Below are 22,428 nucleotides of genomic sequence, written 5' to 3' on the forward strand. Positions count from 1 at the left end.
CGAATTAATAAAAAATTGTCAGCTCCCCGTACAACGAAAAAGCCCATAAACTCTATATCCAATAATGCCATATTACATATGTGGGAGTCCTATTTAGAACACGTATGTACCCCTATATCATATGGGGGCATGTCCCATATGATACATGGGTAGATACTGATATGGCATATGGAACAAACTCGACAATTTATTGTCGAGTTTGTTCACATAAGATTATATATAGTATGTATAATCAAAATACAGGAAGAGACGAAGAAGTGTTCCCGCAGAACTTATAAATATAAGCAAGATACGCTAACGCTGTCAACAGCCGTGGAGTTGGAGGAAGAGTGGATAAGCGCTGTTCAGGAAATGCACCACGAAAAGCGGACCCGCTTTAAAAGGCTGCTGCATCCACCAGAAGACGAAGAGTAAGCACTCTGCCCCGCCCTCTTTCAAAGGCAGTCTTCTACTCGCTGACAGCCATCGACTGGTATCACTCACAGTTTCATCTTCCCATCCCGCTTACCCTCTTTCTCGCCATTATACGTGCGCAAAACGTAACGGAAGAGCTCAGGCCCATCGCATTCCTAATTTGCTCAAGGAACGGAGTCTCGCGAGATTCGCTTTAAGTTAGAAGCATTGGTTTAACGAAAAGCGATCGCGATGTTCCGGGTCAACGTTCTCGTAGGAACGCCCCCTGACGACCACACCGGTAACTACCCGAAGGATGACGGTGCTTGTAGAGGAAGGGTGGGCGGGAGGTGTATTCTCAGAGGTTTGCCGATGTAAAAGAACAAAAAAATGAACCAGAAAATGACGACAGGCTAGGGAAGACTTACAGGGTTAAAGGCGTCGAATGCGTTGCAGTATAGCGTGTCGGGCCCGAACCTTCGTTAAAAGCAAAGCCCGTCGAAACCATTTGGCCGCCGCTCATTATGGTAAACAGTGCGCCAACTCGCCGGTGATCGCTCACTCCGAAGTGACGTAGAAGGAGGGACGCCACTGACGTGAATGCATATACCCGACAGTCGCGGCCTTCATCGGCCGGCACCGGGGGCTTCTTATTTTACGTTATTTCTATTCGCGCAATTAGAACCCCAGAAGCCGAAGCGTTCTAGGAAACCTTAGTAAAAGATGGAGTTGTGGATTCACGGGGCCATGTCAAGGGAGGTAGAGAAAGATTTATCAGCAGAAAACTACACCAGCTGCTTCGGACGTTCCCAACACGCGATGTTATCACCTGTTTTATACTCGAGATGGCATCGCTCGTTTTGTCTGCCGGCTTCTGAGTTTTATCCGTGTTATATCACGCTCTCACTTCGGCGTGAAACACGATGCTCTGTCGAGATTGCACTTACGTCACGAATGTAAAACGACCATGATAGCCACGCGATGCGAGCATATATGTAGCCTATATTTGTGAATTGACACCGCGACCTCAGGTTGCTTATGTGAACGTGCGTGCGCGGGCGTTTTATTGCAACAGCGATTATACAGTCGTTCGAGGCGCTGTCCCGCCGTTGTCGTGCGGTACACACACACACGCGCACGCACGCACACACGCACACACACACGCACGACGCACGCGCACACGCGCACACGCACGCACACGCGCGGTCTGTGATGCAACTGATGGTGGTTTGCTCCAGACCCCGTCAGTTGTCCTTCGCTCATCGAAGAGGCAGGACATGTGTCGAGTGAACTCCTGAACAACACTTTGCAATATAGTGCACGCGATTTAAATCGCGGATCAGGGACCTCAAGGAGGTATGACGTAATGCTGATACATGTATCTCGCGTTTACCGCTAAATGGCCACTGGCTTTCCTTCCTTTCTTTTATTTTTAACGCGATAGCGTTAAGGAGCTCGTGTCGCAGAAAAGCCGGTGTCGTCGGCGTCGGGTGTCGGCGTCGGCGGCGTTGACCGTGAGCGATAAATCACGGCAGGCTCTTCATAAATAAAAAGCAACTTCCAAGATTGGCCCGGTGGGAATCGAACCCAGGTCTCCGGAGTGTGAGACAGAGACGCTACCACTCAGCCACGAGTTCGATGCTTCCAAGCGGTGCAAACGCGCCTCTAGTGAATGCGGTGTTGCCTTCGAAACCAGCCGTGGAAAGTTATACTGCGGTGTATATCGGTAATTATGAACATGTAACGTACAGAAGTCACAATTACACGAGTTGCGAAGTGCGTTTCCGCTGCATTTCTTTTGCGCTTTCCGCACACGCAGAGCCATCTTGCGGCAAACACAGAAGACCCCCTCCTCTCAATGTACGGCGCTGCCCCGACAGGAGGCGCGCCGCGCGCGCATTGGGACCGCTGCCAGGCGCGTCGCGGGACTCCCTCTCCCCTGACGACGCTTCGCCGTGCTTCCGGTTTAGATTACTATCTATCTCTCTGCCCGTGCCGATCACGACGTTTGGCTGGCGTAGATCGTTTTCCCTCCGAGACACCGAGTTCTTTGGTTCGTTTCGTTCGCTCAGGCGCACGTTTCGTTGTCGCGCCGAACGCTGCGTTGCTCGACGTTCACCGCGTGATAGGTGGGCGCTAAGTCCGATGCGGGGCGCATCGTAAGTGATTGCTGTGCCGTAGCGCATTGTCTTATACCCCTTGGCGGGTCGACGGGAACGCTGTCGCGTCCCACTCTTGAAGGCGAAGCTTAAGCGTCCTCCAATTTTTTCTTTCGGACAACGTTCGTGAAACGATTTCTTCAACTTCGCCCAATGAACAGCTTTCCTCTTCGAAGTTCGTCGCCCGATATATCCTCAAGCTGAGGGTACTGTAGAAAGAACGAGGTCAGAGATTCGATTCGAGGTCGCAGCCACTGAAGTGGGCGGAAATGCAAATACATTTGTTTCATTAAATGGTATTACACCTATAATCATTCACCCGTTTCGTCTTGGCAGTTCTCACTTGAAGTAGCTTGTACAAACCCTTTCAGTCCAAATAGCTTGAATATTTCCGTTTCATTGTCACGTCCTCACCAGTGACGTATGCAGAAATATCGTTCGGGGGGGTGTGGTGCTAACGTTGCAGCTCGGCATCCTCGTAAAATTTGTGGAGAGGTCAAGTACATAAATAATAACCACGTTACCATTGCGAGAGATGCTGCAAACGAATTCTCGAACGCTACGTACTGCCAAGACACGTAAAATATGTATTTTTTTAAATAAAAGAACATACTGCTATGTTCCGAAAATTGTGCACGAAATAAGTGATATCAATGCTTCCATGTTTTTTGCCTTTTTAATAAGTAGCCATTGTAGCGATTGCTTTGTAGCAATTGCTACGAATGGGTGGATGTCTACTTTTCCCTTTGTTATTTAATAAGTAAAAAAATATCACAGGAACTCTAGAACTATATCAGTTCCAAGCCAGCAAAGCAGTGCATGCTGCTGATATGAAAAATGTAAAGGCCATGAAAAGAACAAGTTGAGGACAAATAGTTTAAGGAAACTTTTGTCATTCAAGAACCTTGTTTACATTTTTGTGAATATTCAACAGCCAAGGAAGAATTTCAATGACGTCGCCCTTTGTCCCAATGTATTGCGCAAAAGCAGCTGTCACCCGTAGTTTATTGTGAGTAATTGCACCGAAGTTATAGTCGCAACAGAGAGCACATATAGAAAGCAGGAGTTCTGCAAAATATACGAGGGCGAGTCCAATGAAAGTGAGCAAATGCGAATATATGACAAACGAGGTAGTTTATTTAAAAGTAGTCTCCGTGAGCATTTAGATATTTGTCCCACTGACTAATAAGTCACGTGATACCCGTCTCACAAAACTCCTTGGGTTGCTGCTTCAAAAAGTCTGTAACTGACTCCTTCACGTCATCGTCCGACACGAATATCGTTCCCTGGAGCTGTTTCTTTCAATTGCCCCAAAATGTGGAAGTCGCGTGGCGACAGGTTTGGGCTGTATGTCGGATGTTGCAGCGTTTCCCACTTGAACTTTGCTACTTTGTTATTAACCACATCAGTGACGTGGGGACGGGCATTGTCGTGAGCAAAATGACCCCATTCGTCAATTTTCCACGTCGTTTGTTCTTAAGTGCGTCACGCAGCCGATCCGGCGTTTCACAATATCGGAAACGATTCATAGCCTCTCCAGGTTTAGCAAATTTGATCAGTAATGGCCCCTGACGATCGAAAAAAAAAACGTCAACACCTTAGCGGTAAAAATGACGGCCTTCGCTTTTCTTGGGGGTGGGGAACCCGAATGCTTCCACTGTAAGCCTTGCCGTCATGTTTCAGGCTCGTAGTAGTAGCACCATGATTCGTCCCCGGTCACAATTGCAGACAAGAAGACGTCACTCTCATTGCGACACCGGATCAGATGAGTCAAGGCAGCGCCGAACTTCTCATTCTTCTGGCGGTGGCTCAAAATCTTGGGCATTCATTGCGCACACAAGAGTCGATAACCGAGATGCTCATGAATTATGGTGTGAACCGAACCGTGACTGATGTCCACACCCTCTACTAGTTCATCGATGCTTATCCTCCGTTCTTGTCTAATCAGATCATCAACTTTTGCAATTGTATTGGGGATGATTGCACGGTGGCATTGGCCCGGTCTTGGATCGTCTTTGCAACTTTCACGTCCTTCTTGGAACAGTTTGCTCCAGCGCTTCACAATGGCTACAGAAATGCAATGTTCAACGTACACGGCAACCATACGGCGACTAATTCTATTTTGTTTTTCTATTAGAGAGGTTGCGACAACATCGAAAGTGATGCCCTCAAGCGAACGCGTTGCAACCCGTCGAGTCCCCAGAGTGAGGGCGGTGAGCGGCCATTGCTTTTTTTTTTATCATCTGCTAACCAAAAAGCGTCCAAAACTCTGCCAGGCCAGAATCCACTCGGCGAGAGAAAAACGAACGCACGCTGAAGGGCGCCGCGCGGCGGTCGGGGCAACACGAGAAGAGCGCGTGCTGGCTCTGGCAGCCTGTGGGTAGCAAGAACAAGAAAATTGAAGGGGCTCAACGTATGCTTGCGAATGAACGTCAAAGTAGCAAAAATAAATAAGAACGTAGTTACCTTTTCTGGCTTTAGGTGTCTTGACATGGATGCTTTGGCGCAGATGAAAAAAAAAATGTTGATTTTCTTTTTCTCTGACATGACGGCACAAATGAGCTACCACAACGATTCTCCTCATCGGGCCTCGCTGTGTGCTTGTCAATTTGTCCGATAGTGTGTTGATATGGTTTGTCTCGTTGTAGGGTCCGATGTACGACTTTAGAAAAGCCAATGCACCTTTGGCGTCAAATGTTTGTAACAACATTAAACCCACAACATTGCGTTATTGAAAATCTAAAACACGACCTTGGAAATGTCAATGCACCGAAAACCATCAAAATTTTATGAGAACTTTATAACCGTAAAGTTTAGGAATTGAAATCAATGCGATCCGCGGCCTCCCCCGAGATGCCGCGACGTGCCCGCTCGCCATCGAAACGCCCCTAAATCTTTGTGCTAGGATGGGGCTCCTTGCGTTATGCGATGCCAGGTGCATGGGCGTTGCCCCGAAATCCAGCCCGAGTTCGCAATGTTTGCACTGAAATGTTTTAGACATTCTAGACAAAACCCACCCGCCGTGGTTGCTCAGTGGCTATGGTGTTGGGCTGCTGAGCACGAGGTCGCGGGATGGAATCCCGGCCCCGGCGGCCGCATTTCGATGGGGGCGAAATGTGAAAACACCCGTGTACTTAAATTTAGGTGCACGTTAAAGAACCCCAGGTGGTCGAAATTTCCGGAGTCCTCCACTACGGCGTGCCTCATAATCAGAAAGTGGTTTTGGCACGTAAAACCCCATAATTCATTCATTCTAGACAAAACCCAGACTCACTTCCAGCGTCGGGGGTTGTATTGGTCGGCGGTGCATGAAAGCACGAAAAAATTTCGGACGGGGGAGGGTGAAGCCCCATAAGCCCCATAGCCCGGGGGGGGGGTGCTGAAGTCCCATGAGCCCCCCCCCCCCTGGCTACACTCCTGGTCGTCACTTTGTATCGGTATTTAAATTTTAACAGATCTGCCACCCTTTCTCTAATTCATGCCCCCTTTTCACTGTGCCCGTGCTTATGAAATGAAATGAAATTGTTTATCTGCCATCCTGTACATTTACGGATGGAGGGATTGTAGATAAAAAGCTGTCCTTCAACAGCTTGACGTGTCTACAATCCCCGTTTCTGCAGGGAGGCAGCATAACACATGCGCACATACATATACATACATATACATACATATATATAGCTGTATGTATAACTTCACTGACATGTTTCTTACTCACACTTTGTTTCATGTCAACAAACAAATGCAAAAACACAGATACATAACGCTACCAGATATTACATCGAAACCGTATACATCAGTTTCAGTTCTTTGGATGATGACGTAAAAAGATCAAATCGGACCGAATTATAGTAATTTAATAGTGTTGGTATTATATATTTAAGACATTGTTTCCCATAGTTTTGAACGGAGTGTTGGTACTAACCAATCCTCAATGTGTCTTGTAACGTAATTTGTAGCTTTTCTCTGAAGTCGGGCTAGAGTACGCAGGTTGCTGATATTTCGATGCATTTCCAGTTTATATACACGACTCAGACGATATCTGTAGAGATTGTGAGCTGGGATCCCACCAGAATTATTAAAGAAGGTTATCGTCGATGCTGTGTAGGAAGCGTTATATGCGTGGCGGAAATACTTCTTTTGTAACAGTTAAATATGTCTTAGATTGGTGAATGTTGTATTACCCCATACTAATTGGCAACAGTTTAAATGTGATTGGAAAAGTGAATTGCACAGCAAGAGTTTAATACGTGTGGAAAGAATGTATCTCATACGGCCTAGTACACCAGTTATTCTGCTTATTTTGCTTAGAACGTATTTGACGTGATTGTCCCATGACATGTTCGCTGAAAAGATGATACCCAGACATTTGAAAGTCTCGACTTTTTCTATACTCCTTGAGTTTAATACAATGTCTGGATGGGGAGGTATTTGCTTGTTTTATCCGCATGTATAGTGCTTTTTTGTGTTGTAATTTCGTTTTGTGACCATCCGAGTGAAATTTATTGCAGTCGTTACGACTGCATGGTTATGCTGCGCAGTGCAGTCGAACCTCGGAGGGCAGTCACTACGTCAAGCTGCATAGCTGCTTTTAAGACGGATGTTCCTTGCCTAGTTGACGGAGGCAAATAAAGAGCCACACCTTATCTCTCAATGCCTCTATTTGCTTTCGCGTTTGCTTTCCGACGCAAAACCTGGTAAATCGTGCACACCTAATCTCGTACCTCGTAGGTTCTCAATAGAAAATGGATCATTTCTGCAAATACGTTGCACTCACTATAGCGAAACCTTTGTGGAATTAGATTAAGAGCAATACGTAATAGCGGATACAACAAGCTCCACCGAAGGAAAACAAAGCCGACGCTCAAGTACATTCGTTCCACATAGTTCCCACTTATTAAGTGGAATAATTCTTTCGGATACCTTTCACTTAGTGAACCTTTGTGGAAACATGTATGAAGATTGTTTCCCTTTGCACCGTTCAACCAAATACTGAGGTCCCGGTGGTTGCTCGGTCAGATCAATCGATTGTTTCATCACGGATATGATACCCGATGCGGGTAATGTTCTCGTATTTAAAGGCCACGCTTCTTCAATAAACCACAGTTGGGAGTAAGCGCCAGTCCGGCTTGGTGATGCCGTCCTCGTTCGTTCCACACTGACGTTTTGTATCCTTCTTCGTTACGAACCAACTCGCCCTATTAAGAAAACGTTTTACTGAACGCCGTTTGCGCGCCGTGAGCAAACCGCGTTTCACTCTAACCCAGAGCGGGGCATTTCTGGAACGAGCTCTTCTCGTGCAAGGCGCGCGTGGCTTGTGCGACCCTGAGAATGGCGGAACGGGCCGCGAAGAAGCAGAGGCCACTGAGACCGGCGTAGTTTTCTCTCGGTCAAGGCGGCTCACCCCTTCGTTCCGGCAGCGATCGCCTGGCCGCTTCCGCGTTCGCCACCTTCACACCGCACACGGATGCCGCTCGATTTCTTGTGGGGGTTGAGCCACGGAATGCGTACCACATGTGGCAAACGATTGATCCATCGATTGATTGATTTGGTTTAGACGGACGCCAAACAGTATACTGTTAAGTGAATTGGGCTTGTTACGATGCCAATAAAGCCATTATTGTTGTAACACAATGTAAAATCATTCACACCCTTAAAACGAAAATAAGGGCGTAAATATGCATTTAACTGGCACAATTACACCCAGAAATATCCTCAAAAAGAAATAAGGGTGCAAATCTGTCTGGCTCACATCCTTATACCTGAAAAAAAAACGTTAAGGGTCTGAGTTATGGACAGACTTACACCCTTATTCGCCTTTAAAGGCGTAAATTATTTTACAGTACAGGAGGCTTGGTAAGCCAGAAGAGACGCAAATAAATAAAAAAAACGGGGGCTGACGTCACCCTGAAGTTCCTCCACCAGCTCACTCTGACGTCATTGATTTGAAAAGCATCTGCTTGGGCTTCATTAATCTTCTTTTATCGGCAAGATCGGACTATATTATACTATGAAGGTGCCAAATGCTGAGTTTAGCGAACTTAAAAAGCATTTCGTGCACTACAAGAATATTTCATTCTTGATAAGGTTCATGCCACGAAGGGCATGAACTTACTGTGATCCGTTTCCTACTTAGCCTGCAACGCTGTGGAAGCTACGCAAGAAGTGCGGTCACCAAAATGTATCACTCTGCGCGTTTCGTGGTCAAGTCTCGCGGTCACACATGCTGGCGCGAGCTTGCAGCAAGTGAGGCTGCCGCAGAGGGCTGGCTAATGAAAAACTCTAAAAACGTAAACAACGAAAAGCAACACAATCTAAAAGAACGTACTAACAGCCGTATAGCACGGTTTCTTCATTCTTTCGTTTATTACTCAGCCTGGATAATAAAGAATTTTACATAATTGCTCACATAATACACTGAACTATTTCTTGTTGCGAACGAAGCCACGGCAAGAAGTCATTACAGCCTCCACAGCGTTGCGCGTTGCCTATTGAACGGTGTATAAACCGCCTGCATTAATGCAAGTCAAAAGCTCCGCACTCCTCGCTTCACCCTATCTCGCTGATCTACTCAATGCGATCGCCGCTCTTTCCGAGTGGCCACCCTGCCGCTGTCTATATCAGGAGCGGTCAAGCTACAGAAGGCAAGCGTGTTTTTCACGCGCTAGAGAAGGCTGCGCCCAGCATGTGTCCGCACGGAACCTCAAGAGCCTTTGCACTTCCAAAATGTAGTCCATAGATTAAATCGACAGTAAGAACTCGCTGCTAGTTGCTAAAGCACTCGTGTTGAATGAACGCGGACACAGTGACCGGTGATAACATTTGTCTCGACGTCGCTGAAACACCTGTGGCACTACATAACACCCGTCGAAAAAAGATTCACGACGCCTCGTTTGCCACTTGTATAAAGAAAGGTATACGCAGCGCTTTCTGCTTCCCTCGGGCGCAGGCCTGACTTGTATGCCAACCACATTGAAACACTTGCACTGGGAAGCGTAGCCCACAAGGATCAGGTCCTTTGCAGACAGAGAGTCATCCTCGGCGCAATCTCTGTAAACTGCCACCTTCGGGAGAACAAATCACCAGTAATTAATTGGCTGACACACTGATGGATGCGTCGATGCAATTTAACCTTTTCTGGTCAGGTGATTCCCTGTAAATATCGCAATGTCTCACGAAGTAAATATGAGCGTGAGAAAGGCCAAAGGGATCGCTAATGCGCGGAATCGCATTTGCACCAACTCTGATCACATCGCGAGTTTTTAGACTTGGCGGATGCAGACCACGCTTCGGCTTTTGAATGAAACTTCGGGAATGCCTAAATGTTGCAGCAGACTGTGATTAAGCCAGCGGGTGACCTAAGTCATGCTACATTGCTTAGGGGTCGAGTGAATAGTCTTCAAATATTTTGGTGACCTTAAGCCACGCCCTTATGAACACGAGCTCAGAAATTTGAAGTCTCACAGCGTCCCTCAATCTGTAAACTACGAGACGGAAGGCATCAGTATCAAGTGAGCAACCATACTGGCTTCGATATATTGCGCATAACTGCACTGAAGGTGTTGCTTTCTTTTTTTTTTGCTCCTTTTGCTGCATAAAATACAAATTTTTGATGTCAAAAATGAAATTCAGACCAGGAAGGGTTAACATCCCGAAGCAAACGACACACACCGTTGTCGAAAACTGCGGACTATTCTACCCTTCGCTACGTGAAATATAAGAAATCTCAGAAAATCCGATTGAATCCAGCAGAAAGAAGCGATAAAGCAATCTGACTATAAAGGAGCATTTTAGTACAGAACCGTGGCGAAGGTGAGGCAGATAATAGGAGGAAGAAAAAAAAAGCATTGTCTCTATACTTCAACAACAACGATCGCGACTTCCATAAATGAATACGACTCACTAAAAAAAAATTGCTCGCACGCACCTGCGAAGACTTATTCCAAGAGACACCGCGTGAAACTGCAGTGCAAGGCTTCGCCATAAATAACTCATATTTTGTCAGCGTCACTGCTGTGCATTGTGGGCTCAAGCAGAATTCGTAGAATATTCATCTTTGACGAATATATGTCACAACAGCACTTTAATAGGGTAGTTCACAGAAGAAAATACATGCGAATGATGGGTGTTTCTTATGGATCCTGCGACAAGACAACCGGGATTGTTGCACAGAGCACCAGTTCCCCAGCGTACGTGTGAAGGAAATAAATTCTGCTCTATAGTTTCCAGTCATTCAATTAAAGGTTCCTCGCATTTAGACATCCTACAAATTTAGCGTTTCAATTTAGGCGAAGCAATTTATTATTTGTTCGGTACTTTTCCACGTTTGTCTTCTTTTCTAGTACGCTATACCGAGTGCTGCACGTAGCATTAGAGTTAACTTCTTGAAAGAACGCAACACCCTACGCGTGCATCTGGTGACGTGCACTAAAATAAAACTAGATCTAACGAAATCCGATTTTAAGAAGTTCCCTATATAACGAAGAAATTTCCATTCCCCGGAAGTTACCCATAAGGGTCAATGCTGTCATCAACCTGAATTGTCGAAACTAGGTTGCATTAAACCCGATTTACCGAAGCTTTTCCCGAAATAAATAAGTAAAAAAAAAGCTCAGTGCCCTTAGATTGCGTGAAGGACGGCTAGCGAAGCTGTGTATGTGGGCCCCTTAAGAGGAAGCTTTAGCTCGGGTGCACCTATCTAAATACATGTCAAAGGAAAATTCGTTCTTCTCGGCAACCATTGCACCAAATTTGGCAATTTTTTTTCCTTTTTTTTAGCGTTTTCCTCTCTGTCATCTTTCTAACCCCTATCCCCCATCCCCAGTGTAGGGTAGCAAACCGGAGACTCATATCTGGTTAACCTCCCTACCTTTCCTCTTCATTCTCTCTCTCTCTCTCTTGGCGAGGTTTGTTGCATTTAAAAGAAACACGTGAAATCTAGTGACTGTTGGTCTCTAAATTCTGAATTAGGTTGTCAATTTTTATTAAAACTTGGCAAAACTCAAAAATTTTCACAAAACGAAACTATCAAGTTTACAACTCGAACTCGGCAATGGAAAAGGATACCACGATTCTTTGAATTGTGTCTAATAGTACATCTAAATCGGACAGAATTGATATGTTACGCATGAATCTTAAAAAGTGGAATAATATGGAAATACAACTTTTGCCGAACCCTTATACACAACGTAACAAATTCACGTAAGATAAAAAAAAATGACATATCAAATTTGCCCGCTTTCAATTATCTAACGGGGCCCGTTTACAGAACCGCGATAGCTCTTCTTGGCGCAGAGCTATTAATTTGTAAACTTCGTGCTTCTATTTTTTTATTTTCATATTTTTGCAAATTCTTGTAACAAAATTCAGGCCCTAAATCGAAATTCCGCTTCCAACAGTCACTAGAATTTTACTTTCTCAAATGCAACACATTTCATTAATATCGGTCCAGTTGTTATCTCAAAAAAGGGTTTTGCGTATTACATGTATTTGAATAGGCTGCGTCGGAGTTGGGCCGGAGCTAAAGCGTCCTCTTAATGGCTAGCTGCACCTCTGCCACGGGTCGGCCCGGTATTTCACTATCTTCAGCATCGACCCACATATGGGGAGTACTTAACGCCTGCTTCACCTTCACCGCGGGCATTGCAGTATCTTCGGGATTTTTTTTATACACGCGGACACGTAAGTGGGGAAAGTAGCCCTTAACAGCTTCGCTGTAATCTTTCTAATTTGGACGCAGACGGGTGTTCCGTCGAGCGTGCGCCCTAACGCTAACGCGTTAAAACGTCTAGTCACTCTAGTCACGGTCCTAGCTTTATTTTGACGAGGCTGCACGCCACGCTCATGCGCAGAACAACATACTCAGCAGTCGCTAGCGTTCTGTGGTGATTATGATGGAGGAAAGAGACGCTTAATTTCTGCAGCCCGTCAGGGAGCACGGCGCAGCGTCATAGGGGAAAGGAGGAGTAGGAGGTGAAGAGGAAAGAGGTGAGAGATGGTTCAGAGGGCTCGTCCGCACATGGCAGCAGAAGAGGCAGGGACCGGCATTCTTACACACGAGATGACGCTATGGGCGGCGGTGGTTGGATCGTCCTCGCCGACTTTCTACACGCGCAGGCGTGGGTTAGCGGCAAATACAATTCTACGGTACGTTTCGGGCGTCGCTACGCTACAATTTTTGATTTCGAAGGATCGAAAGATTCCTTACTCGATTTTCCGAACTTCCCGATTTAAGGAAATAATTCTAGCGTGGTCATACCTTCGTTAAATCGAGTTTCAACTGTATTTTGTTTCTGTCATCACCACGGTGAACCGACGACGATCACATTTAAACTGCGTCTCGTTTACAAGCCCCTCAATTGAACGGACGTCCAGTTGTGAACGGCACAACATGCATCAAATAGTGTAGACAAACCTTTCGTTTTCCTTGATGTTTACTAAACGGACTGCACGATATATTCATATTTCAGTTAGGTTAAATTAATACGTATTCTGGAGCATTCAAGACCGCCTTTTTTAGAGCGCAGCTCTTTGGCGTCCGTTCCTGGGTTTCGCGTCGGCGTCGGCGTTGTCGTCGGCCTCGTAACCAGCTCCGCCCCCCTTTCATCCCCCCAGCGCTAGCAGCGACCGACTGATACCGCTGGATGCCGCTGACGCCGCTAGAGAGTCAAGATAACGTGACTGCATAGAACACCGTCGCCGCCATGCAGAAAGAGGAGGAAAGGGTCCCCCCCCCCCCCTGTTCTTGTGTGGCGGATAGGGTGCTCTTCAGTTGCCGACGCGCCGGTTATTTCACGTAGGCCCCGGCACGTCGACGAATACGTGACCACCTTCCCACGGCTAGACCTGGTTCTTAGCGCTGCGGAAGCGAGGGTATCATATTGTTTGTGTCGGCATCGGCGGCGTTGTCCCTGAAACCAACTCCGCAGCTGGGGTTGACTCACTATCGGCGTCAGCGGCATCAGTCAGTCACTGCTATCTCTTCCCTCCTCCCTTTATCGTGTTGTCCGCTTGCTGCGCGCGCTTCTGCCCCCATCGTTTGCCGCTGGGTGTACACGCCGCCCCCCTCCCCCCTCTTCCTGCGAGTCTCCGGTTGTCAAAGCGCCGGCTCGAACTTAATTCCTTTCTTCGCTCCTCCTCCAATGCAACCCCTGTGCGGTGGCAATCAGAGAGCCAGATCGGTGGCGGCGGATCTGTATATGTGCACCGCCCGAGCCGAAATTGCCGCTGCCGTTCGCCCTGTGCGGTGGCAATCAGAGAGCCAGATCGGTGGCGGCGGATCTGTATATGTGCACCGCCCGAGCCGGAATTGCCGCTGCCGTTCGCCACTGCGAAATTATCTGCCAGTTATTTCTGAGCCATGAGCGAGACGACCGATGGAAGTCCTCCGTCTGCTGCTGCTGCTAAACGAGCTGCCAGAGCAGAGGCCCAGCGCCGTCGCCGTCAGAATCCAGAGGTGCGTGCCACCGAAGCAGAAGCTTACCGTCGCCGCCGTCGAGATGATCCAGGAGTACGCGTCGCCGAAGCAGAGGCTAAGCGCCGCCGCCGAGAAGACCCTGCCGTTCGCGCCGCCGAAGCGGAGGCTCATCGCCGCCGTCGAGAGCAACCAGCAGTAAGCGAGGCTGAAGCAGAAGCTCATCGCCGCCGCCGAGAAGACTCTGCAGTTCGCGCCGCCGAAGCGGAGGCTCATCGCCGCCGTCGAGAGCAACCAGCAGTAAGCGAGGCTGAAGCAGAAGCTCATCGCCGCCGCCGAGAAGACCCTGCCGTTCGCACCGCCGAAGCGGAGGCTCATCGCCGCCGTCGAGAGCAACCAGCAGTAAGCGAGGCTGAAGCAGAAGCTCATCGCCGTCGCAGAGAAGACTCTACCGTTCGCGCGGCCGAGGCCGAGGCCAAACGCAAAGGCTCGCATTTGCTGCGCTCAAATTTCGCATTAGGAAGTAACGTAATCGTCGGTAATTTTTTTTCTACCATTCTTATTCGATGCTATTTGGAAACATCACCATTTGAACACACATCTATCGTTCTTTGAACACTGGCTTTCGCAACGGTTTGTGCCGGTGACGTGGAGCCACCGAGACGAATTAAACCTTCGCGAAAGTGCCATTGCAGCTGTTCGAAATGAAAGCATATTTAGCGGCAGCAAACAAGGACGGAAGGGAGGCGACAACACAATGCGCTAACTTCAACAACTTGATTTTCAGAAAATCAAGTTGTTGAAGTTAGCGCATTGTGTTGTCGTCTCCCTTCCGTCCTTGTTTGCTGGCGCTAAATATGCTTTCAATTTACCAACGCGCCCAACAAATGGTAATGTTCGAAATGCTCCTGTTCACCCACCTCGAAAGGGCCACGCCAAATATGATTTTCCGTCCTACCTGTTTCCGGCGACCCCTTGCACGTAGGGCATGTCCCGAATGTATACGTGCATCAATGCCATCGTTGAGGAACACTCTGTCGCAGGGTCCTCACTTGGGTCACAGGGCGCGCAAAGTGTCGTCACACACACTCGATGCAATACGGCAGCACTCTCGCATGAACTTGGCGCGGTAGACAGCAAGCTTCAGAAGAACTTCAGTTTGGCTTAGTTGGTGTTTACTGTTCTCTCCCGCTGTCGCCGTCCTTATTTGTGGTCAATATCATATGCACACAGTAAGCGATTGGTGCGTGACACTTTACACCCGCATTGCACATCTTGCAAAGTCGCGCTCACATTGCTTTCTACCTTCACCGTCTTGCCATGCAATCGCTTTTCTAAAGAAGCCCAGCGTTTTGCGATATGACAGAAAACACGGCAAACGCTTTCGCTCGGCACCATTTACGCTAGCGATACCGTTTTCTGAGCAGCGTAGCAACGGTGCGCAGAATTGCTCAGACTAGGCATACACCAACGAAAAGAATGTTTACACGCCGTCCTAGTTTACCTTGCCCCACACCAATATAATCGTGATCTATCTTGCGTGCGTTTCTCTAACACTGTGCGCTCACTGCAATTTCCTGTCAGGAACGCTATGTCTCGCTGACCCTTGCATGCATTTCGGGACCAGAAAGTATGGACTGAGTGAGCAACGTTGAAAAAAAGAAATGCTCGCAAGACAGATGATGATTACTTTTAGGAAGCTAGATAAGTCCGAAAGTTGCAAGTCTTTCTTAAGTGTCATTGGGTCACGCTATTTAGCACCAGATAAGCATGCGTTGAAATGGGTCGTGGCGCAAGTTATGCTTTTGTCAGCACCTCGCTGCCGAGATGGCAAAAAAAATTCCTGTCAAAATCAAATTTACTTTGCACGATATAAAAAAAATGAAATTATGGAGTTTTATGTGCCCAAACCACGATCTGATTATGAGGCACGCCATAGTGGGGGCTCCGGAATAACTTGGACCACCTGTGGTTCTTTAACTGCGAGTACATGGGTCTTTTCGCATTTAGCGCCCCATCGAAATTCGGCCACCGTGGCCGTGGATTCCATCCCGCGACCACGTGCTTAGCAGCCCAACACCATAGCCACTGAGAAACCACGGCGGGTGAGCGCGATTTAGACTTGCGAGGGAATATACTTTCTGTTGCTATAGGCGCTGACTTTATTGTCCGCGCTTAGCAACAGTTGACCGTGGAATTGCGCAGGAATCGCACTTTCAAGATCAACTTCTGATGATCAAAGAGCTAACGATCAAAGAGCTAACGGATAAGGAAAGAAACTTTAGCGGATCACTGCAAAGTGATAGGCATCCATCAAGAAAAGCTTCGGCTGTGAGCAAGTCCTTAACGCCCGATCTCTAGGAGGTATGAATACAAATTTGGTTATTAATTATGGCCTTCAGGATCTTACCACACATTCTGATGCCTTTCTTCAGTACGCACAAGACATACTGGGGTCCCGCAGAATTTCACCTCGAAACGCTTTTCCGTTTGCTTGTTCTGATCCCTAAGAAATTGGGGACGTTCGAGTAGCGACATTTTAGAATTGAATGAAATAAGTATATTCGAGATAAATGACCTTCGAATGTCGAACCGTATACCGAATATTTTCAATTCCTAAACAACATGAGATATATAACGGTCTGTTTAGCAACAAATTGATTATTTACGTTATTTATATATGCTTCATCGATAGCGACTGGTTGTCAGGTCAACTGACAATGTAAATGAGAAACAAGAGAAAGTGATCGCATCTGGTGTACCACCACAATGACCGAAAGGAAACAAAGTAACAGCACGTCGTAAAATGCACGTGATAGAGTGTATACACACAGCGCTTGTTGAAATATTTAGGTGTAACACAACGGAAGGCTTGAAAAGCGGACAAGTTGAAACCTATATCCATTCTTGGGCTGTGCACTCACAAACGAAACACGAGAAAGAAGACAGGACAAGTGCTGGTCTAAAAACTGGGAGCATTTGTTTTAATAAAATGATTAAATAAACAGTAATCACGAACGTCATGTGGATTACATGTAAAAGGTCATAGTATGCACTCACAAGCGATCAATGAACGAGATCTCTGCGTTTGCCAGGAAAACTGACGGTTGACTTCTTGCGAGCCATTGTCGTGATTGTGTCTGCGCGCCTTTTTTTTTTTTTTTGAGGATACCTCAGTTGTTATGAAACATCACGATCAGCGCACACGTGAGATTGCTGAGGCGTACAGCATAGTCAAGAACAAGAACTTTCGCATAAGCCAGCCGTCACTTTCTCTGGCGAACGAAGAGACCACGTTCATTGATCGCTCGTGAGTGTGTGATGACTTTTTACGTGTAATCCACACGCATTTCATGATTACTGAGTATGTAATCTTTGTCTTTGAATAACAACATTCAGTTGTTAGAGCAGCGCTTACCCCGTCTTCTTTCTCGTGTTTCGTTTGTATGTGCGCTGCCCAAGAATATGCAATACAACAGCAGCGCATACCATTTTAAAGGAGTCCTAAATCCAGACAACAAATTTGAAGGCGTTTTAAGGCGAAGCATGCTTGTCTAACAACTGGAAATGATTCTACAGAAACGATCTCAACAATTCATTCGCAAAGGAATTGCTTCGTGCTTAACAACCCTCGTTTTCCTGCCGCAGAATCGTTCGGAAGAGGCTCCGCTTGCACCAGTTCTTCTATCTGTAGACTGCCACTATTTTTGTCACTTTTGTTATTCGAACGGAAAGAGTGTGTGACGACTTCGAATAGTGAATTACCCAATCAAATACGGACGTAACGGCAAATACTACTTGATTCGTATTTACAATTTCGAATCTTTGCACAGCCCTACTAAAAAACAGATCAGTTAACTAAATTTTTAGGTTTTATGTGCCAAAACCAAGGTATGATTGAGCCGCACCGTGTAGGGTGGGTCTGTGGTTCAATTTTGACCATATGGGGTTCTTTAACGCGCACCTAATGCGCGGCACATGAGCGTTTTCTTTAATTCAGCCTGCCTCGGAACGCAGCCGGAGTCGCACCCACGACCTCAAGCTATGCAGCGTAGGGCCATAGCCACTGAGGTGTATCGCGGCGGGTTCAACTAACGATCAACGGCAACCGGAAGGAAGAACACCGATGAGTACGAATGAGTGATCAACAGTTTTACGCTGTAGAACACTCGAAACAACCGCAACAGTTGCGCACTATGTACTGAGCACGCGTATATATTGCGCGCAGCCTGACACAGGCAGGCGGCTCTTCTCATTCGCGGCATCAGCTCCGGCCAGTGGAGCGAGATGTGACTGGCCCCCGGTTGTCGGAGCAGATGAACCATCGCGTCGTCAGAAACCGGGACGCCGCTCGCACTCGAACCGACGGAGCTTTCGATACGGGCTCAGTGGCTTCGCGGTGCACAACCCTTTCGACCCGGCTGTCCCGAAAGATTGAGCGGGACGCAATGTTAATTCCAAGCGAAACTATGTCTCTCGACCTTGACCCCGCCCGACAGACCGATTGGACCGGGTGGCCGTATTTTTTTGTGGGCACCGCCGAAAACGCAGATGAAAACGCAGGAGAAGGGGTTTCTTTCGCCAAGGGAATCGGTGGTCTGAGTGGAGCGACTGAATAAATAGGCTGCGACGCCAAGAAATGAATTTAGAAAAATAAAGAGGAACGTACTAAATGGCCGCCTTTTTTCACCGTCGCAAGACGGTCCTTTTCCGAGAAGAAAAACTGGGTTGTCCATCCGTTTCAATCAGTGTAGAGAAGGAAAAAAAGATATTGAAAATATGAAGAAGGGGGGAATGAGCCATGGAGTGGGTAGGAGGGCAAAATCTTTGAAACTGATCTCATACTCGGCAGCACTGCATTCAAGCACTGTCCTCGACGTTCTCCCCAGGACGTCTGCTTCACTGGGGTTTGTTTACCGTGAGCAGCCTGTTTATCGACGTCACCGTCGACCAGACAACATAATTTGTCACTCGCGTGAGGGAGAGAGTGGCCCGCATGACCAGCTCCCCCTGGCGGGCTTCGCTGGCGAAAACGTCGACGCTAATCTGACATATTCCACTCCTGTGGCTATCTGAGCGAGGATTGTCACGCATCTGGCTTTTCATATATATCTTCCTTTTTTTTTCTCGTGATATCGCAATATCTGTCCCGTACATGATGCGATACTCTCTCCATTTCTGCGTTCGAAGCGACAGCATGCGAGTGAGGCGTCGGTGGCATTCCTGAACGTGTTGCGCGCCTGATTGCAGTGGCTGCCGGTATCCCTCTTAGGGGGCAGGTCGTTTGCTGCAGGTGAATTGCGAGGAGGCGCGGAGAATACAAATGGCGCCACGGTATTGCCGGGAAGAGTTAACTGCACTATACACTGCTGTACTATCGTGGACACTTGAAGCACGAACAGCGGAAAGCGTGTGGCCCACGGTATGCCGACATACATGCGCGAATATATATATATATATATATATATATATATATATATATATATATATATATATATATATATATATATATATATATATATATATATATATATATGCGCGCGCATAGCGGCTGGGGGAAAAGCAAAAGCCTCGAAGAAATTGTGAAGAATTCATTATTATTAGCAGCAGTCGCTTACATTTGTTCGACGCTTGTTTCTCACCCCGCCGCTGCCGCGCCACTTCGTCAACGGGTACACTATAAAGAAACAGTTGCTCCTCTTTGGGGTGTATATTTGCAACACAATAATAATCGTCATCTGTCTCACCCCTATTTCCTTTCTTTAACGCTGCGAGCTCGGTACTTCCAAGTCACGAACGGAATGCGCGTTATCAGTATGACAGAGCGTTCTCGACAGGAAAGTAACGAGCGCAGCCTTTTCAAGAAAGGAAACGCAAGCAAGACAGATGATGATTATCGTTGTGTGGCAAATGTACAACCCAAAGAGTGTAAACTTTTTTTAGTGTGTAGCGCTGTTGAGGCTGCACTCTAAAACCTGGAGATAGAGTCTACGGAATAATAAGGGCCGAGTTACTCTTCAAATCACTGTTTTACTCTCGCGAAACGGCGGATGGAGTGAAATGCGTGGATGACTCCGTAAGGAACAATATACAGTCGTTAAAAAAGGTTGCGCCCTTCGGGCGTATCTTGTCCCACAACGATAATCGTCATCTATCTTGCCCGCATTTACTTTCTTTAACGCTACGAGCCCGGTACTTCCAGGTCGCGAACGACATGCCCATTATCAGCGTGACATAGCGTTCTAGACAGGAAAGCAGTGAGTGCAAAGTTTGTAAGAAAGGAAACGCAAGCAAGGCCGATGACGATTATCGTTGTGGGATAAGATAGGCCCCAAAGGGTGCGAAGTTATTTAACAGTGTACAGCCGACCAAAAAAGTTTACGGACCAATGGATCTAAGTAAATTCAAGATATAGGAGCAGCCTTTAAAAGCAGCCAGTAAAATTGTGCATCACAATGTTGATCGCATATGCCACAAAAGGCTGAAAATGGGAATACCAGGCTGTGTTTTGAGACTGAGGAGATATTCAGCTTTGTGTCAGATCTCTTCGTCCGTAAGCTTTTTTGGTCGACTGCACATTATAAGAAAAGTTTACACCCTTTGAGTCGTGTCTTGCCACAAAACAATAAACGTCATCTGTTTTGTCCGCATTTCCACTCTTTAACGCTGCGAGCCCGGTACTTCCCAGTAACGAACGGCATGCGCGTTATCAGCATGACAAAGCACTGCCGACAGGAAAGTACAGGGCGCGGCGTTTTCATGAAATGAAACGCAAGTAAGGCAGATGACGATTATTGTTGTGGGGCAGATATACACCCCAAAGGGTGCAAACTTTTTCTAGAGTGTATGGTGAAATGGTTCTTTATATTTCGTCCTTTTGAGGAAGCGTTGAATGCTACACTCTTAAAAAAAGTTGATACCATTTGGGGCTTATCTTGTCCCACAACGATAATCGTCACCTGCCTTGCTTGCGTTTCCTCTCTTGAAAACTCGGCCCTCACTACTTGCCTGTCGAGAATGCTATGTCACGCTGATGACGCGCACATCGTTTACAGCCGGGAAGTACAGGGCACGCAGCGTTAAAGGAAGGAAAGCCGCTCAAGACAGATGATGATTATCGTTGTGGGACAAGATAAGCCCCGAAGGGTGAAAACATTTTTTTTTCAGGTGTGTACACTTGCGGCATTATAGAGTAAAATGTAGCAAATGCTCCTGCTTGAGCAGCAGCAGGCCCGCCCGGGATCTGGTGATGTATCACCAGCATGCCATTGCCGCTCGTTCAACGACATCGCTGGCACGCGCTCGGTTTTCTGACTTGCATCTCTTTGTTCTCGCTTTCTCCATAAAAAAGAAACTGTCAGTGTCTAATCCCAGTTTGAATAATGAAAGAGAGTACCCGAGCTCCAGCAACACATAACACTGCGCTAGCGGCAACGGCGCCAGCCATCGTAACGATACCGCACCCATCGCATTCCGCCCACATCGCAAAGCGACCGCCATAGTCGGGAATTGAACCCACGGCTTTGTGCTCACCAGCAGAACGCCGTAACCGGAGAGTCGCTGCCGACGGTGACGCAATGAAGTCACCGAACGAAACTAAGTCAGACCTTATTTTAATGAAACGGAATATAGCTAAATAACGGATATAACGAAGTAAGTAAAATTCTCCTTGAAATTCCGATGGAGATTCACAGTACAGTACACACAATAATGGATGAAGCAATGTACTTGATATAACAAAGCGATTCTAGCTCCCCCTCCAACTTCGTTAAAACGAGGTTTTATTTTACATGAGTGAAAGAAGTATTCACCGCCTGCAAATTACCAAAACAAGATACCGCTATAAGCGTATGTGCCCCTCGGGTTACGAACTTATGACTTTGGCTGAATGCTTACTAGGTCCGATCAATGTTTCGCAAGGAAGCATACAGCAATCGCTGATAAGTCGAGAAAAATGTAGCTTGCGCTGAAACTTTGCACAGTTGGCATGTAGCGCATGAACACGGAACCTCGCAAACGGGTAAAGCGAAATGGGATGAACGCGACACACATTCACGATACACACCTCCGATCGCGTATCGAGAGACTATGTCAGAGAGACCCGAAACCTCAAAACGTCGAAGTGCGTATTCTCCGCGTGGATTATGGAATTTTCGCGGTCGAGATCAGGCGCGTGAACATGACTGAACTTGAGTTTGGCAAAGCTCGGCTTGCACCACTCAGACAAGCAAGGCTCATTGAAATGTCATCTCATTGTATAGCTCCATTTTCTTATCCTTTTCTCTCTGTCACCTATCTCATCCCCTTTCCCCTCAACCAGTACAGGGTAGCCAACCTGAGATAATCTCTGGTTAACCTCCCTGTTCTTCCTTTGCCTCTCTCTCTCTCTCTCCTTTATTCGCGTCCATGGAAGGCGATATCGGCGTCGCTAGGGTGATAAATGAAAGCTTCGCAGCGCCATCTGGC

The 22,428-nt window shown here is 47.1% G+C and overlaps 1 long non-coding RNA gene across 1 annotated transcript in view; it reads right to left on the minus strand.

The window, feature by feature from the left end:
- Positions 1-15,518, minus strand: part of LOC139049163 (uncharacterized) — a 45,099-nt gene extending 29,581 nt beyond the window's left edge. The window contains exon 1 of the long non-coding RNA XR_011508142.1: positions 14,921-15,518. This is a non-coding gene — a long non-coding RNA (uncharacterized lncRNA). The remainder of the gene's footprint in view (positions 1-14,920) is intronic.
- Between the last annotated feature and the right edge of the window lie 6,910 nt (positions 15,519-22,428).

Source organism: Dermacentor albipictus, chromosome 8 (assembly GCF_038994185.2).
Source record: "Dermacentor albipictus isolate Rhodes 1998 colony chromosome 8, USDA_Dalb.pri_finalv2, whole genome shotgun sequence".
Lineage (NCBI taxonomy): Eukaryota > Metazoa > Arthropoda > Arachnida > Ixodida > Ixodidae > Dermacentor > Dermacentor albipictus.